The sequence below is a fragment of the Lineus longissimus genome, chromosome 2 (assembly GCF_910592395.1).
Source record: "Lineus longissimus chromosome 2, tnLinLong1.2, whole genome shotgun sequence".
In the NCBI taxonomy this organism is placed as follows: Eukaryota; Metazoa; Nemertea; class Pilidiophora; order Heteronemertea; family Lineidae; genus Lineus; species Lineus longissimus.
The window spans coordinates 7,584,930-7,605,220 of NC_088309.1; the positions used below are offsets into that span (position 1 = coordinate 7,584,930).

Genomic DNA, 20,291 nt, shown 5'->3' on the forward strand with positions numbered 1-20,291 from the left:
AAAATATGTTCAACCTTGAATAAAATATGTCCAACCTTGAACAAAATATATTCAACCTTGAACAAAATATATTCAAGACTCACGTGACCATATTCAAGACGCACGTGACCACAAAATTGATGACGTAGAGCGTAGAATCTGTGGTACTTCTGATGCGTTCTGTTTCACGACATGATTAATTGCCTGTATAGCCTAAACACTCAAACATGTCAAAAGACAACGAGAATCCGATACAGTGGTGTCGGCCTTAAGAATGAAAGGTGAGAGGCATTGCGCATTTTGAACCTATAATTTGCCTGATATGTCTGTGAAACATGTATCGACTCTGACATTCACTCGGCATCCATGTCATGATGTGTAGGATTACAGTACATGTCAGGTGTAGGCGGCTAGGTACGTGTACAACCATGTGTCAAAACCTCGTGCGAACAATTCGAGCTCCGAAACGCAACACAAGTACCATGGGTTCGGGAAAGTCCGGACGCGGGTTCGGGAAAGTCCGTAAAGCATCAAAACATGAGCAACTACGTCATCAATTTTGTGGTGACGTGCGTCTTGAATATGGTCACATGAGTCTTGAATATATTTTGTTCAAGGTTGAATATATTTTGTTCAAGGTTGGACATATTTTATTCAAGGTTGAACATATTTTATTCAAGGTTGAACATATTTTATTCAAGGTTGAACATATTTTATTCAAGGTTGAAAACATTTGATTCAAGGTTGAACATATTTTAGTCTTGAACATATATTTCCTTCTTGAACTTATATTTAACTTCTTGAATGGTAATTCTAAAGTCTTGAATAAATTCCGCTTTGGCTTGCCATAAAGACCACAGCATTACAGGCCCACTTCTGTTCGTGGACTTGGTACTTATTTCAACTTCCAGCGGCTGTTCTCCAGATGTCATTAGGCGGGTCGGCGAATTTAATTAATTCAGTTTGCAACATACAATCCGCGCGTTTCATTATGTTCTATTTCAGATTACATTCGACACCTGTTTCCACGCAATCTAACACTAACGTCTCATGTTCCAAGAACGCTGATTTGTCGCACCCCACTCGAGTATAAACTGACAAGTATCCAACATTTCAGCCCCACCCTCGCGGTTTGGGTGAGACAACCAATACCTCCAGTTAAGTATTAATTCCTTAAATGAAAATAAAAGCAGTATACTTGAAATAAACCTTTATTTCTCTGAATCCGGAATATTTTTACATTCTTTTAATGAAGGACGACGATATTGACATGATGCAACAATTGAGGACAATGTAGGGTATGAATCAGTAATTGTTTTACTGAACCGCCAGGAGTAGACTATACAGGGTGTTCCATTCAGTCTGGTGTTAGCCAAATTCACCTCAGTCTTTTCTCAGGCAGCTGCTAAGACAGCAGCTGCAAATTGGTTCGTCCTTAAACACTTCTTTAAAACGATGATCCGCGGTAACCTCATCAAAAAGTAAATAGAATGAGGCCTCATTACTTTTAATTGATTTCCAATTTTCCCAACAATCAACAAACAGGAAAAGCCAAGATGGCTGACAGGTGACTTCCTGTCTGAGGATGTGATGGAAAATTACTAATATTGATAGGCAAATATTAAAAATATGTTTTTGCTGACCATTCGGGGATTTTTTTCAAGTAACGTGAATAGGGCCTACGTAGTTTGGATATCTTTTCTTGGGAGAACGATACGCGTGTACATTAATGGCGGCAGGGACATAAATCAGATATGGCCGATAAATTACCCCGCGCATAAACCTTTCTTAAAATATATCCCCTGCGAAAACCTACCGTAAAATCTGGCCGTAAAATTTCGTCTCAGCCAATTAGGAACAGATGACGGTTTGTTTTCGACCGAATCTTTTTCGGGTCGATTTTACGGCGGATAAAAAAATTTCGCGGCAGGTTTACGGAGTAATTAATTCTAGATTCAACAATCTGAGACTGCTCTGAATATTAAATTTAAGCATGTGCGTATTATGTACATGGTCGTTTTGTGCCATTTAACATGTTCAATATTTGGATAAACAATTGGTTGGCAACACCAAGTTATCTGATTGTCATGACGTCATGATAGGGCTTGGCCTTTGTTTCGATTTTATAGTAATTTATCATCCGGTGTCAGATGGGTGAAACTAGAGTATATACACGCTTTACCCAACGCATCCGCTCATAATGAATGACGTCTGACCTTCTGACAAGGTCCAGAATCGCAACAACACCCTTACCGACAGGTCACAAAATAGAATTTATGTATTGGTAAGCCTAGTATTCTGTACGTTGATAACAGTATGTCTTACTGGTTTAAAACGAAAACAAATATTAAAGGTAAAAAAAGATGTACGTGGCCATCACCATTATAATTTCGTTTTCACTCGACAAATATCCAAGACAACATCTTTTTTTCATGTTTTTGTTACTACTAGCCTCGTTTCAGGAGACTTACTTTCGGTGAATTCCACTGTTGTAGGCATGCAAGGTCATCGCCTGGATCGAGGTCGGCAGAAAGAAGTGAGTATGCATGCGCACAAAACAAAGATTGCGCCTGTTTCGAAATGATGAATATCCTAACGATGCAAAATGGAGAAAATTAGCCCATTCATAATGTTCTATTCACAATTCTCTAGTCTTTGAATAGAGAACAATGTGATGCTTGATTTTCCCCATTTTATTTACGAGCTGTTCATGCGGTGTCTGTTGCGGATAAACTCCAATACCAGCAAGCAAACACTGGGGGAAAACATATCCTGAAAAATCCTGTATATGAAGGCTGGTACATTGATGGCGATGTAGGCGGCTTGATTCAAGTTTTGTCAACATGTCAACCGAAATCAGTTTCTGTTTAATTTATGGCAAAATAGGCTACTTATAATGAAAGTCCATGGGGAACTTTGACATGTCTGGATGCAATGCATTATGCATGTACACAAGTAACACCAAGTATAGTAATACCAGTAGAGCGCCTCGCATATCAATCTTAGAAGTTACTCCGCAATGTATATATGAAATTGGTTACAAAGTATCATATTTCATCCATCCACCAATCGCCTCCTTTCTTGATCTACATTAAATACCCATCCCACTCCTTTTGTAAAATTTCGGCAAATGCGTAATCAAGACCGCTATCCATACTTCGTCTTCGTCTACCACCGCATTGCTCCATTACACACCTGTTTCTGCATTGGACTACTTGACTTCGACTCTTGGCTCCCATCTCGCACATAAACTCACAGGCGTCCATGGTGTCTTTCCGACTTCCGCCGCTGCACCCTCCTCTCTTAACCCTGCGAGACCGCGATACCGTGGGGCAAATTATCAGGAGTCCGATTATAAGTAGACTTATCTAGAAAGAGAAAATGGAGAAGTGGTTTACCATGATGCCGCGTGGAGGGGAAAAAATTCCGATGGGAAATAGTCTGTTGTCATTGGGACAATAAAACGAATGTACATGTTGGGACCTGATAGTTTTAATAATCATGCACAAAGATAAGGAAACGTCGCCTCGAAAACCAACTGCAGAAAGGCCTGAAAAAGGAAGTTGGATTGGCTTCTTTAAAAGTCAAAGTTCGTTCCTTCAAAATTTCAATAGAATCAGAGATTCCCAAAATAATATGTTAATACTGATAACAACGATGTCGTGCAGACCGATATACAAATACTTCTTTAGCCTCAACTCTGTGACGAGTCTGAACAAAAACATATTCAAAATATGTTCGATATCTCACATTCTTTCGACCATCGGCCATAACACGGTTTTCCTCTATCCCTATTCCGCTTCCGTAAACGATTCAGCAGAAAATCCGTTTTAAATCCCTAATAAATCTCATGAATGGGATAATTCGGAAGAAGATGCGTGAAGATTCACCAGTAAGTGTATATCGTCCGTCCAGAACCGATCCGACACCTTTATAGAAATTGGTCATTAGTGTCATGGTAATTTATCTCACCTGTATATATCTCTAGGGGAATCCAGAAGTCTTTAGCTGATAAATATCATATCAGTCGGAGATGTATGACAAGACATTTTTCTCACTTACTGCAGTCTGACTTGCTTTATAGTTGTCAGGGCAGAAAAGCGACGATGAAGAAATATGGTAAAGAAAGTAAGCAAATGAGCTTCTTTCGACTTTACCCCGAGAATACTTTTAAATCCTTTTAAAGATTTCGGTAATCAGGCCTTGCATGCAAGTCATATGCCTCTTAGGAAGGGTTACACCGTATACAAGACAATTCTGCTTTTGGCAATGACATGAATTCTTATTCGCAAGTATTATATCCCTGTATAGAATTATTAAAAAGCAATACATTGCGCTACTTCCGTAACCGCAACTATCATATATACAGTTAGCCACTTCCGTAACAATTCGATGATTTGAGAAAGACCATCATTATCCGTACCCAGTATACACGAACTCTTTTAATGAAAGAAACGACTTATCACGGCATCCTTATACGTATTCGGATAGAAATGTACACAAACTTCGTCCTCTTTCTACAGAATTTGATCCGTATATGTATATGAATCCTTGATAAGTCGCTGTTCTCAACCTCCCTATTTGGCGAACTCAACTTTTCTCCATGGGTAAACTTTGGTCTGCTTACTGTGTGAGCAGCATTTTTCATGCTTTGATTACTAATCCTTTTCTGCCTTTAGCAGAGACACCAATCACTTTGCCAATCAACACTAGCCACGATCGTAGAGCCAATGAGGAGTGCACTCGAAGCTGTCAATTGGAACATGTCTAGAGCAAATACTGTCATATTAAGTCGTTCAGAAATATTAATCGTGGCCACTGCATAGACAGGGGCATCGGGAGACCTAACGCATTGGTAATAGAAGCATGTCTTTTACATTATACATGTAGTGTCGACGATGACCAAAACGGTATATTCAAAGAATTTCACAAAAAAATACCAAGTTCACAAATTCACATTAAAGTTAACCTTACCATGGCAAGTTTTAAAAAGGACTAATATCTTTCAGATATCACGGATCTACATCAGTGCTAAAATCGAGGTAAACAAAGCAACTACTAGTATATTGTACATGTTGTATTAGGTAAAATATCTACAAAATGTTTTAATTGAACAATATTCTAATTTTGGAAAAGGCTAAATCGTCGGAACGTTTACCTAAACTCATAACATGCATTAGATTTGTCGACTATCCATTTATATTTATATATAAAAAAGACATTGAATTATTCAAAAATCTTATATCGGACTGGTACACAAGGGACTTAATCAAGAATTCGCCAAAGAGTTGCTATCACCTTGCATTTACGGCGGTTACCACTGCTTTCGTTATCTCCAGCAGCTTATAGAGTGGTTCGTATTCACTGCGAAAACCTCGTGCAAGTGTTGGTACAATGAATGATTTCCATTGTCATCTGGCCTTTCTCAGTTTTCATTATTAGTCGTAATTGCCTCTTACGAATATTAGATTGGTTTGGCCAAATTTCTCACTTCGGGTGCGAAACCTAATTTTGATCGCGATTTCCGTTATACGATTCGGTACGAAACCAGTGTAACACAGATAATTACGTTTTAGAAGATAGATTCAAGTATATATTCCCCTCTTATCTTACGAGATCACTCTATTCGTTGACCACAACGATTGTACAATGCTTATGTTTTTGTGTGGACATCTTTTAATGTGACACTGACTCGCTATTCAGTTTGATCAGTGTCTTACAAAGAATTTATTTGAAAGACTCGGTTATGATATACATGTACATTGTAGTTTCATCGTATCCGGTGTTGTCTACCATTACATGATGCACACACTAAGACAGAACCGTTCATTGCCAGCATAGGCCCATAAAACTGAGAACCACCCCTCACCTTTCTATTCGTAATAGGAACAGTGCATGACCGTATACTGTTGGTTATAGTATCAAGGACTGACCCCTTAACAAAGGTCGTCCTTTCGAATCAAGCTATGTATAGGCCTAAATACTTCAAGACGGTAAATGATTCTCAGTGTTCCTCACGACAATAAATGCTCAGAGAGTCCATGTCTGCGGAATTGGTGTACTATGTATTTTTCCCCATAAAGCTATAAGAATTATGGTATCCTTCTTCGATGATCTGATTCAAGGTAGCGACAAGGCGAAAATGAAAGCGCGTCAAAGGATTTCTCGGTTTTAAGGGGTAAATTGAATAAAAGGGCGATTAAACAAAGCATATGACGCGCTCTGACATCTCACTGAAGGCTCTTTTGTGAGTGTCAGCTAAAAGAAGCGGCTATCGTTACTGAAACCCTACTCAATAACCGCGCTCATCTCCCTCAATGCGATTGCGATTGTAATCGGATTGTCGCGGCTATAAATCAAACAGTAGTGTAATTCATCCCACGGCGGCAAAAAAACCACTGAACAAAAGCTGACTGCAAAAAGCCGCAGCTTACAGCAGCGTAGATTGCATGCCAGATTCCGAGCTTGCCAAAAATTAATGACCGGGAGCATGTTTCCAAAATATGAATCAAAATAGTGGTGAAATTCGTCAGACTCAACAAATGTTTGGCCTCATTTTAAGAGGTTGAGAACAGCGAATTATCGTGGATCCTTATACGTATACGGATAAAACTCTGTAGTAAAAAGGACTCATTTTGTGTCCATTTCGATTCGTATACGTATAAGGGTCCGAAATAAGTCACTGTTCTCAACAGGACTCAGCCTGCAAAGACTCATAACAACAAATGGCATAAAAACATGACATTACGTGGCGTCCATGCATGTAAACGCATATGTATAGCGCTGCTCTATGGAAATAAGTTCGTTCCTCATGTTACAAGTGACAACGTGAATTCTATGTGAATGGCCCAGCCTAAAATGCTGTTCTCTCAGTCAAGGTCAGCAGACTGACTTTCTGAGCGAGAGAAGACATTTTAAAACTACGCCAAGAAGCGACTGATCGTTTTACTCATAAATTTTTTTTTGGGTAATAAGCGATGTGCGAATTAAATTTAATTCATGTCTTGCCATGTCAACGTCCCCACCTTAAATTTTCCTAGAATTATTGGCTGCGGAAGCATCGATAGACGACCGGAAATCTAAATGGTGAAGTTTACTCAAGGTACTTAATTTGTTGTTATGTAAACGACAAAAAGACACTGCAGATTGGCGGCTTATTATAAACCGCGAGATGCGGAATGCGAAATCTCGAGATGCCAACCTCGGTGAGAGTACCATGCGCCACAGGATGTATTGCAAATACGGAACCTGAAAAAGACCGAGGCTGTATTAGGGAGCTATCCTTGTTTTGATTGGCCCATTGAAATAGACTCCGCTCTGCGATGTGTGGAATTTAACCTAATTTACAGCCTAGTTTCAATGGTCAGACTATCCTGCGCTATTTTTAATGATGACCAGACGTTCACCAAGTGCATGCCCTGTGTTATCGGTCAATTACGGTGGCCCATAGAGGACATGCGTTTATTTTCAATATAATAGAACATTTTTTTTTTACAATGCGTTTTTTTTCTCTCGAATTACAACCGCCGTCGGATATTTTTTTTCACCGCCGAAAAAATAATTTCCACCGCCGGGTAAAAAATAATAATTCCCACCACCGCGGTGGAAATTAATATCGACCGCGGTGGAAATAATATCGACCGCGGTGGAAATGATATCCACCGCGGGAGCTAATTCGTTATTGACACCGGGTGGATATTATTTCCACCGCGGTGGATATTATTTCCACCGCGGTGGATATTAATTTCCACCGATTAATGTCCACCGCGGTGGAAATTGATATCGACCGCGGTGGAAATTAATATCGACCGCGGTGGAAATGATATCCACCGCGGAAGCTAATTCGTTATTGACACCGGGTGGATATTATTTCCACCGCGGTGGATATTATTTCCACCGCGGTGGATATTAATTTCCACCGATTAATATCCACCGCGGTGGAAATTAATATCGACCGCGGTGGAAATTAATATCGACCGCGGTGGTAATAATATCCACCGCGGTGGAAATGATATCCCCCGCGGGAGCTAATTCGTTATTGACACCGGGTGGATATTATTTCCACCGCGGTGGATATTATTTCCACCGCGGTGGATATTAATTTCCACCGCGGTGGATATTAATTTCCACCGCGGTGGTGTAGGGAATTATTATTTTTTACCCGGCGGTAGAAATTATTTTTTCGGCGGTGAGAAATAAATCCGACGGCGGTTGTAATTCGAGAGAAAAAAAACGCATTGTAAAAAGAAAAATGTTCAATTATATTGAAAATAAACGCATGTCCTCTATGGGCCACCGTAGTCAATCATGTGTATGGTGACACGTGCCGCCAGGCGTAACGGGAAAATAATCTTGATACATGCAGCATCCTGAACCTCGTGGTATTATACTCACAGTATATCTTGATAAGTTGCAAAAACCTTTGTGGTCAAGATGAACATGCAGTTGCATGTAGCATTTGTATTGTCTTCGGCCCTACTATCATTGAATGGAGAAGTGGACAGAAGCATCAAAAATGGTGATTGTCATTGACAAGGGAGGTAGAAAATCTTGTGGCAGAAAATAATGGTTACTCATCTCGCGATTTCGAGATTTCTCATCTCGCGGTTTATAAGAAGCCCAGGTTGGGCTTTACTCTTTGTTTACTTAAAATAGAACCAAGCTCGATAAATTTTAATTTCATGGAGCCTTGTTGTGCATTTGTCATGTGTTTCGTTTCACTTAAAGGCTTGCACAATAATTGAGGCAAATTTGAGTAATTCACCGTTACCCGTCTTGTGTCTCTGCACACCCTCCCTGATTTTCAGCACACATGGAAAGTGACGAGGAATGATTCACTAAAGGCTTTTTCATACGTAAATGTCACTGCCATTTTGTGCCACTGTGCGAAAACTACTCGGCCGATTTCTTCAAAGTTTGGTTTTTCTTAAATCTAATTTTGGGACACAAAAGGATTTTTACATTTCAGAAACCATGGTTACTGAATAATTCTTGGTATGTATTCGTGTGTATTGACGTAGTGCACTGGTTTTGAGATTTTTTTCCTCTGTACTGCTGTTTTCTGGATGAAACCTTCAGTCAGAAACGATAGGGAACAGCTATTGCTTTGGTCTTGACTCACCATCTCCTGGACACTGGACGAGTCGACAGCTAAAAGCTTGTCTATTCCTTAGCAGTATTGAAGAGGTAAAATATTTCAATGTCTGGGGGAGTAAATTCATTCTTTTCGATATCGCAATTTTTAGACAATAAGTTGTAGACTAATTCTAACTATAGTAAACTAATTTTGATTTGTCTGCACCTTGATTAGTGTCTAAAATTCCGCTGAAAGAGGAAGCACTAAAATGAAAAACCACCCTCTCCAAACCCAGGATTACTAGTATACGATTTGTAATAAATATATATTCGCCAACTTTACAGCTTTTCGGGAAGGTACTTAGGCCAAATTGCCTTTACGATAGCATTTTTATGTGTAGGATATCCACATGGTGTAAAAAACCAGACATTTTCCACCTGCTATATAGTATCAGAATATAGGCCGATACTTAAATAGAGTTCGCCTACATCCTTGATGTTAAACGGACAACGTGGAGCATGGGGTTTAGGCGACCAAGAGGAAAATATCCCTTCCTATACTATGTGCCGCCACAAGTAGCATCCCACTAATGCAACATGTGACCGCTACATGCTCTAACAAATGATTTTCGCCTGAGTTGCGAATGGGTTTTTGATATCGCATGCGAATTTCAGATAAACCTACGGTCATAGTTCATTCCCTTCTATGTACATGTATAGTGCACTGTACAATGGGCAGTTTAGTGAATTTTGGAGATGTCACAGCCCAGCTTGAAGCCATTTTCGTACGAAAAATCTACATACCACATGCACATTTGTCCCTTTAAGAATCAATATGGCGGTTGTACTTAAAGGTAACATTACAAAGATAAACTACATGACCTCACGTGTCAGAGACGACCAAAAAGCTTGTCTCTAATTTCGAAAACCTCATCGGTCAAATTATATTCATCTAGTTATATTTGGTGGAATACACAAAAATGTATCAGACACGGTACATCAGCAACAAGGAATATTTGGGCCAATAAAGTATCGGTAATAAGCTTTCGGGGGCTTTTCCTTTCCTAAGTTTTCTGGAAGACGTTATCGATTACTGTTATATAGATATATATGATTCGTTTGTGATAAGAGTAGAGACTATTATTTTTCTGTGTGACGCTAGCTGTATACATAAATAACGGCACATCTTGGTATAAATTTTATCTAAGGACAGGTTTCATCATTCAAAACAGATAAGCGTAATCGAAAAACCATCTGCCGATATGCATGGGGATCTTGGATGTCACATGGAAGACAACAAAGCAGTTCTATTCATTATTATTAATTGCCTATACTGGGCGATCCAAGCAAACTTCTTACATTCTCGTCAGCATCATCATAAAAATCGTTTTCGGCCACACATAAAGCCATTCAAACTGACCACTTGTAGGCCTGTTACAAACCTCTTCGTAGGATTCTGTAAATGCCTCCAAAACCAACAGACGATGGGACGACTACTTTCCAAATTATTCCTCAATACTTTCTTAAGTCTCAAACTTCCGCAGTGGAATAGCATGTTGACAAACCAAGTAATCAACTGAAACTGTTGGCAACCAACTCGAATTATCGCAAGCGTGATTGGTATCTCAATGGTGGCGTCTTATTTTGGGACCAGTCATCGGTATCATTGTCCGGTTATCAACGGTACAGGTTTGGTCATGAGTTATGGCTGGCTACTGGCGTGCGCTTTCTCATGTTACCTGTGCATGGTATAGGACCACAAATTAACGCAATTAAATGGTTTATTAATTGATGGTAGGACCTTCGTATGGGAAAAAGTCTTTGGAATACGGCATAAGCATGTCTACAGAAAGACGGGAACTTTTGTAAGCAGTCCCCATTACTGCCACTGTTCGACCACGCGTACTCGATTCCTTTACTCGTTTAAGTGATGGCAGTCGTCATTATTTGCAGCGAGAGTTTTACAGGCTGCAAGTTAGAAAGTGCCATTAGAGCATATATATCTGCACATGCCCATGCACATGCACATGAACACGGGCATGCATAGTCTATGAAGGCATACGTCAGAGTCGTTTCAGTACTTTTTGAAAATTTGGAGCTATATCTAGGCCTATATTTGTGCATCTTGGCACACTGGTTTCCAGTATAGGCTACTCCGCCTCTCGATGACGAAGGAGTGAAAAATATATTTGTGCTAATTATGGCATTTTCCGAAAGACCTTTTTTTCATAAATCATCGAATTAATAAACTTTTTACCAGAATGAAAAGAAAGATGAATGAGTACATAGGATGTCTTATAAACCGACGAAACTTTCGTAGTTTTCATTTGAAAAAATATATTTTAGTGCAGGGTTAACTGTAAACGCAACTGCAAGAGGACATCCAACCGCCTTAATTTCATACACATGTATTGTATTCAAGGCAGCGTCTTCTGTGAGAATTATCAGCTTGTTTTACGCCTCATTTGACGTCTAGACACAATACGATAACTAGAACATTGTCGCTTTCCTGACAGGAATATTACTGCCAAGACAAGCCAAGACAAGCCAAACCTAAGCAACATTGACACTAGAGGACAAAGAGCACAAGTCTCCGTGTCGCGAGAAATACTGTGCCCATTCCTTGGTGAAGCCATCACCATTTAATGAGTACATCATCAAATATTCCTGACCCATCATTAGCTTCGGACAAGCTTGGCCGATTTACCATGTTGATATCTGTAGAGAATCATGAACGGGCTTTTCGGTACGATAAAATCCTTCCAAGCTTCCCACTGAGCAGCTGAGTCAAACACAATAGCTAAAATGTTTCATAGGAGGAACCAAGACTGTTTCGCAGGAAGTCTGGCCCATGTCCAGATAAGACAGCCCCAGCAATCATATTCTCTATAACCCTTACGGTCGGGAAGAATGCAAACATTCCTCCGATACCGGACATGTAGCAATGATTATCATCGTTATGCTTATGTCTGTACTGAGGATTAAAAAAAACAAATACTCCCAAATAAACACAAATCCCACCAGTCCAAAATCATCAAATCGTACATCATCCGCGGCATATATAAGAAAGCTATTAGCCCCAGCCGATGACATCGTCAGCTGGTTTAGTCGGAGGCTTATTATTGGTCAAACGAGGTAAGTTAAAGGAGCGACATTAAATTCTGATAATGGCTCATTTTGGATTATACGGCAGGATATTTTTTGATGGGGATTTCAACACATAAAATCCTATCTCTCCTTTTTATAATAGCAAGAAATAGCTGCGGAAAAAATAGCTGTCTTAAAAAACATATTCAACTTTAAAACTACATGTATAGTAGCATGACTATATTTTTTTACAAGATACTTGCCTGTAACAAATTTAAGATAATTCGCTTAATGGATTCTTGTACCGTAAGGGCATTCACGTCAGGCATGAATCTTAAGATGGTAACATTCCTTGCAACAAGTAACGTATAATATCGACTGCAAAGAATTTACCCAAAAGCTAATTCCCTGCCACGCACGTACTTTGAACACCTTGCTTGTGAAAAACATCTTCAATCTTGCATGAATTTAAATGAATGCAACGATGACAGTACTCTCCAGTAGCAATCACGTCTCTCACATGACAACCATGCCACGACCTGTTTTTTGCTCATTAAGGCCAGCAATTAGATTGCTTGAGAATTTCTCATTCTCGTGGGAGATGGTGAGGGTGTTTTGCATCTTCTCAATGAAACGTTATATCCTGTTGAACCATGACAACGAAGGCCCTACTTTATGGGCCTTTAATCAAGGCGGTAAATAATTTAACGTTTTCCCTTTAGCTCATGCTGCCTAATCAGACTGACATTAGAAGAGGTATTCGAAAAAGCTGGATCGCTGGACTGCTGGATTTACTGAATTGTGACTCATGGATCACCACCGCCTGGATTGAGGATCGCTGCTGTACTGTACTGTAGCCGAAGCCTACCGGTAGTTGCCAATCTCGACCTCCTGCTGTCATTATCACAACTGTCTAATTGAATGCCCCGACTCAAGTGCATATTCATTCACACATTGACCTAGGAAGTTCTTCAGCTGGCTTCAAAACAAACCTCCTGTCAGCTTTGTAGTTCATGTTGATCCGCCGATAGTAGCTCGGCGATTTCTGTGGTGAAGAGTCTGAGAGGCATCCATGTTGGCAGTGCCAGTGAACATGTTGAAGCACATGGTGGGAAACGTTAGGGATTTAGGGATTGGGCAATTCTTCCAGGCGGTGGTGATCCATGAGTCACAATCCAGTAAATCCACTAGCAGTCCAGTGATCCATTTTTTTTCGAATACCCCATTGGAAGTCTGTTCATTTGGCCATGAACCTCTTCCGGACTGCCCGATTAAGTACCAGAAACTCACCACTAATGAACGTTTATTGAGCCCAGGAGAATATTCGACAGATACATGCCATTTAGCCGATTGAGTGGCGTTTGTACAAAAGTCCAATCTTACGTGTTATACAATAATTGTAGGCAAATGCATTACAGACGCGCATCAACCGGCTGAAAAGTGTTAACTCAATATGTTAACATTCACGCGTACACAATCATGTACACAGCCATGTACATACATCAATGTACTAGGCGTCCAAATTAACATGATGCAATTTTGAAATTAAACGCATCAAACAACATTTTATCATCATGCAGCTGACACGATATGTTCATTTTATGTGATATCACCGGCACAATTCATTGAATGACTTGATTATAAAGTGGCTAATCGAAAAATGCTTTTCGCCTCGCCATCAGAAGTGATACGCGCTTCTTTGAAAGGTCGGTTGTCATTCAATAATGAGAGTATCGGACCAACAGTAAAGTTTTTACGATAAAAAATGTTCAAAAGCTTTCAATGCATTTTCAGTTCAATTTTTCAAGCTTTTCAAGCTTTCAATGCATTTTCAGTTCAATTTTTTAAACACTTCAATACATTTCAAACGTTTGAAATATCACCCGGTAATTATCGTGTTTATGACCATTCCACACATGTTCTGCAAATCTGATATACCTTGAATCAAGTTCGCGAATTGGAGATGAATGGCTCGATTGAATAGGAAAATTATCGAAAAAGTGAACATTATTTCTATATATATATATATATATGCGGCCAGATGCTTAAAATCATTAAGTCATCGTTCGCGTCGGCGTATCTTCATACACATACATGGAAAGGTCGATCGAACACACCAACAGCGACAGATGACATCTGTTTTGAATACATGGACGATATTTCGTGTTGAAGAGGGCCCTCAGCTTTGTTAATGTAAAACAACAAATAAAAATCAATCACAGCAAGGTCAAAGTAGGACGAAAACAGGTATCCGTCTCCCCTTAATTTTTCCGATTTCGCTTCATAACTTAAGTTGTTAAGTGTTGTAATTACTATAAATGAAATAACTGGCATGTCTGCCCTCCAACTTAGATTATCAGATGCTAGTAGTGGTATTTCGGGTGTATCCTCTGCTTCCAAACACTGATCCACTGATCATAAAAAGGAGAACATATCCGGGTCTGAACGTAGAGGGGAGGGAAGGGGATGTATAGTGGAAGTACGGCCCACATTACGGCCTGTCGCTTCAGGGCCTTTCACTCAGTACGTCCCGTTCTCAGTGGCATGTGGGAGGGGGAGAGCATACAACTGACCTTGATATTCGAGGATGGTCATTGGCTGACTTTCGCAGAAAGTACCTGCATTTTGCACAGACTTGCCTTGCCTCTTGCTTTTATTTATCTTTAAATAATTTAAAATTCACCACCAAAAACAATATACAGACCTGCCAATATCAAATCTCTCCAAAATACATGTAGTATTTCAACTGGATTTTGGAATATTTTCTGCTTTAAATATTGATTTAAATGTCTCTACAGACTGTGTAATATGATATTGAAACCGCAATCAGAAACCACACCAACAAATCTGTAAACAGGTTTTAAATATTGATTTGTTTATGTAAATGTTTAAATCATTCACTCTGAAAATATGCAATATTTAATTTTGTGCTTCAATCGCAGCAGTAGAAAAAAATCTATAAAGAAACCAAGTGTTGACTGACATAGAACAGTGTTTGTTCTTTTCATTAGTTAAATGTTTGGGTAAATACTAATTTCGCAATTGTGAGACTGGCCATAATAATATATTTTTTTGTGGCTTAAAGGCACACGTTCATGAATGTATTTGATTTCAAAATAATGATTTCAAATTATAAAATCAGGTCGGGAGTTTCAAAAACTCCTCAGTTGTAACCGTTTTGGTAAAAGAAATTACAAACTGGAGCAAAGGCTTGAAACCGCTGGATTGTGAGTTAAGCGGTTGCCATGGTAGACAGTGGGTATTCATCTTGAACAACAACCATGATTTCGAAGTTCTCTAACTGCGGTTTGAGTAAATAGGGATTTTATCAGCCAAGCACGGATCCCACAGATACCAGACAAGGTGGCGGGTGAATCAGCGGATGTCCAGGCAACGCAACTCGTTTGGCGCCAGCTCGCCGTTCGAGGATCCCTGCCTGCTTGCTAAAGATTACGGAGGAAGCCGCAGTAACTCATCCTCACTAACCAAGATTTTGTATCAAGTCATTCTTTCGTTATGAAAAGCAAAAAGCGATGTGAAAACCAAGCGCCAGTCGTTTTGAAGTTGGGTATAGTTCGTAGGTGGGCATTGCGTAAGTTTTCATTCGGCATCTGATTGTTAGAGCGGCGTTAAATCCTCCTCTTGGGCATGCTCCACTCCCCTTCGGCCTAACAGCAAGGCAGGATTGTCACGACATACCCTGTATGGTATACTGTATGTGTTTCTGGGTGCGAGGGCTTCCCTTATAAATAGATCAGACTCCAAATGAACAGCAGATGCTAAAAAATAATGGGCAAGTAGAAAGAGGGTTAGGTCGAGTTCTTCAATTATGGATCTCCAGCCAAGAGAGGAATAATATACATTCTTTATACCATCCCTGTTTTCTAGCAAGGCAGATGTTATTGTTATACTCTTTAGAAATATGTCCACCAAGTCGTGGTAAAGGAAAAGATATTATCAGCTCGGTTGGATAGGCTGCAAGGAGGCCCGATTTTTTTTGTAAAGATTAAGGTTGATCATTCGCAGTCTTTTCGGCTTTGGAGCGTCATCTCTTTGTCGGATGATGTGAGGAGTTGTTTTTTTATTCATCTGATAATTGTCACCAAATACATATTGCATTCTTTATCGTCCGTGTAATTGGGATAGAAGCATGTGCCTGGTGTGAAAAAAGTAAGGTATTATATTGTTACGAACATCAGGAAGAATCAGCCTTGATGCGAACTAACTTTAATTGGCATGGGTTACAGAAATTCCAAACCGAAATACAGCCTTGGTCGAATGGTTCGTCAGAGGTAATGAAGCGAACAAGTGCAGAACCAAAGCATCTCCTAATAAGAATAACCACGTTCGTTGATAAGAAAAGTTATATCATTACGAGAGCTGATCAATAAGTTTTAACAACAGAAGCCGGGCATTCGATTCAAAATGGACTTTCACAGACTTTTGATAACACGTTGACTCCAAATATGCAACTTTCATGAGCACATCAGTGTAACATTATCCTCATGCTATACATTATATTCATGTACAGGCACGTGTAACAAATATTACATGCTTTCATGTTGTTGATAAGTGTAATGCAGTTCACACTCACCTCCTGATTTTTTTTATTAGACTAGAGAATGCATGAAACGCGCTTAGAGACAGGTGTACATGTAATAACTCACATTTCAATATATTTTTCAAAATTCAAATTGCAATTGAACTTTCACGTCCGGAATAGGCCTATAAGATAGGTATAGATGCATGAGTCTGACGGGCGTCGTTTCCAGAAAGCCACGATTCGTATAAGTGAATTCTTGACCTAAAGAGGAGAGTATCTTAATGCAGTATTCGCTGCTGACTTGGGGGCGGAAATGATATACGTTAAAGGCCCCCAATATGTCCTTGAGAAATGAGACATGCAAGGTTATGGAAACAAATTATTCAGACATATAGGATTCTCAAGGGATATATGTCTGAATAGAGCTGAATAGACTTCTAGACGGAGCTGTTAAATTAGTATCTCCGAACGCATTGAACTGTATGACAAATTAACCTTACTACATCTTAACTTGATATATTACGCGAATTGCTACATTAGAATGTTGTTGTGCATCAGCATAGACCAAATGGCTTGCCCGTGTTAGGACTGGCACTTGGCGACAGATAATAAAGATGCGGTAACACTGAATATTCATAACGTTGCTTTTGTTACGAAAAAAGAAGATAATGCGTTTTGGCCATCTTGCTGCTCTTTTCTTCCAAGACCGGAGTACGTCCAATAATTCAGAAACTTACACATTGTGTTGGGAGCTAAAGTACTAGTAAATTTTATTATGAATTGCAGCTGCCAATATTGTATTACAAGGGCTTGCCAGGAATGTAAACATATTGATTTTATAGGTAGTATGTAGGGCACTAAATGGTAAGTCATTTGGGTTTTTGATAAAAAGTCAACTTTATATCGATCAAAACAATCTTCGGAAAAATTATAATTGAGTAAGATAAATAGCAAAAACTTATTTGAACCCTTGGTTCCATAAATCTTGGAAATTCTTTCTCTATTTTGTACAAAATAGGGACAAAATACACTTTTTTCATGCAGTGTGTATCGCTAATGGATAAAGAAGAGTTAACGACGAGATGGGATTCGAACCCACGTGGGGAGATCCCAATGGATTAGCAGTTCATCGCCTCAACCACTCGGCCACCTCTACGGTGGTAAGAGTCCCAACTCACTACAAGTTAACATCCACGAGCACTGAATCGACTAGACATTAGCTTACCACAGCAAATGATTTGTGGTATCAATACTCTCAAAGATCGTAATGATCAATAATGGACTAACTTCTGTTGGGGCCTACGAGCCCTTTCACACCGCAACTAAAGTAAGATAGATAAAATGGGACAGCGATAACAAATAATACGACACTAATAACCTACGATCCCTATCACACCGCAACTAAAGTAAGATAGATAAAAAGGGACAGCGATAACAAATAATACGACACTAATAACCTACGATCCCTATCACACCGCAACTAAAGTAAGATAGATAAAAAGGGACAGCGATAACAAATAATACGACACTAATAACCTACGATCCCTATCACACCGCAACTAAAGTAAGATAGATAAAAAGGGACAGCGATAACAAATAATACGACACTAGTAATACCGACCAGTATTTTTTTCATGGCATAGATTATATCCTCACAGTTATTCCGAAGAACGTCCTCTAACGCCTATCACATAGGCAAAAGATTATGTAATCGTCTATCTAATCCACTTAAAGTTTGATATTCTAGACTGGTAATTTAATTGACAACTGGGACATCTCATTTGAAGTACATCTCAATTGTCGCCTAGTATCAGGTGACTTGTGGGAAGGCACCATACGACTTGTTGTCCGGTAGTGGTACAGCCGACGTATATAAATAAAGGGGAGATTTTGCGTGTCTTTAGTTGAGTAGAAGTTGTTGATATTGGGACAAATCGGGTGCCGCGTCCACTACATGTATGTATATATCACTTAAGTCCGGTGTGAAAGTTGCCGTCCCTTTGTACTGATAAAGTTTGACAGGGAAATATTTGATATGTCTGAGCACCTGCGTTCGTCATAACCAGGTGAATGTCACTCACAGATGGGGAGAGAGCATCGAGTGTCATCGAACTCTTCAATCCACACGGCGCTCGCGTAGGCCGCACTGGGTAATCAATGTAGGAATCTAACTCGATCACGTGGGACTCATGATCACGTGTCACAAATGTGCGTGGGCATATGCAAATTACCCTTCGAAATAAATCCTTGCGAATGCTCTTGCATCACGGAGTGGTTCTCCCCTTACGAAAGAATCAACAGCTGAAAGCTTTCGCGCATTTAAACAGACTGTCGAGTACCCCTCTCCTATTGCATATATTTTCAATCATGTCGACAGTGTGAGCGATAAATTAGATAGGGTTGTTCACTGACATAAACAATGGTACGCAGCATTGACTACAACAAGATGATAAACTTAATAAAAGCAGTAAATAGAAGTACGTGTATGAAAATGTTTTCATTTGCATGATTCCTTTTTTTATTCGATCGCTTTTTTCAAAACACTAGTATGTGATATCTTGATATTATATAGAATGGGGGTGTTACTATTTTTTACACACGTTCATCTGAAATTTTATTGTCATTTGTTGACACCCATTAAATTGATCAAGATTTTCGGCACCTTGGCCTGTACCACGCGGTAATGACATTGTCAGAAGCCTAATCCTGCTGGCTCTTTCACCAGGGGTGACCCCATCATAACAACGGTTGTAAGAAGTTGGCGAATACATCAATGCACCATACCTTTAATACGAAAAATTCAAATGTAATTGATTACTGGGCTAGGACAATATAAAATGTTTATCTCATGTTTGTCTGGACGATGGAGTTTCCCCTCCCGTTCGTGCCTCTACATGTCCTGACAACCAGCAGGGGTAACGATATTTCCGGCTACTTGTCGGATAACGATGACAAAGGTGTCTATAACTGACGCTAACTGTGTATTAAACAGTAGGTATCGAAGAAATAAACCCACTCTTTTATTACAAATGGTCTCAACTAACGTGCCGTGCATCGTTTCGATTTGAATCCCATTGGTGACTGAGAAAATAACAACAGTCTCCATTAAAGCATACATGTAGATCCAAAGTATTTCTTGTCTTCGATGAAAGGCCTCGAACTTAATGTGACTACGTATACATGTACATGTACACATGTACATGTGTGTGTACACGTATCGCAGCGCTGATACTGAAAGGTACCACACGCCTTATTCATAAAGGTACGGTACCATTGTACATATCCAAGTGTCCAAATCATGCGATAATTCAAGTGTCTAATTCATGTCTTAATGTTCATAAGTGTCTACATGTAATTCATGTGATAATGTTCAAGTGTCTAATTCATGTGATAATGTTCAAGTGTCTAATTCATGCGACCATGGTCAAGTGTCTAATTCATGTGATAATGTTCAAGTGTCTAATTCATGCGATCATGGTCAAGTGTCTAATTCATGTGATAATGTTCAAGTGTCTAATTCATGCAATCATGGTCTAGTGTCTAATTCATGTGATAATGTTCAAGTGTCTAATTCTTTTGATAATGGATGTTCAAGCTTGAACATTAT

General features: G+C 39.5%; 1 long non-coding RNA gene across 1 annotated transcript; it reads right to left on the bottom strand.

Annotated features, from left to right (window-relative positions):
- Nucleotides 1-1,174: 1,174 nt before the first annotated feature.
- Nucleotides 1,175-18,777, bottom strand: LOC135483609 (uncharacterized). The gene is made up of 2 exons (XR_010446347.1): nucleotides 18,306-18,777; nucleotides 1,175-3,347 (listed from the first exon to the last, which is right to left on the bottom strand). It is a non-coding gene; the product is annotated as an uncharacterized LOC135483609 (long non-coding RNA).
- Nucleotides 18,778-20,291: the final 1,514 nt, after the last annotated feature.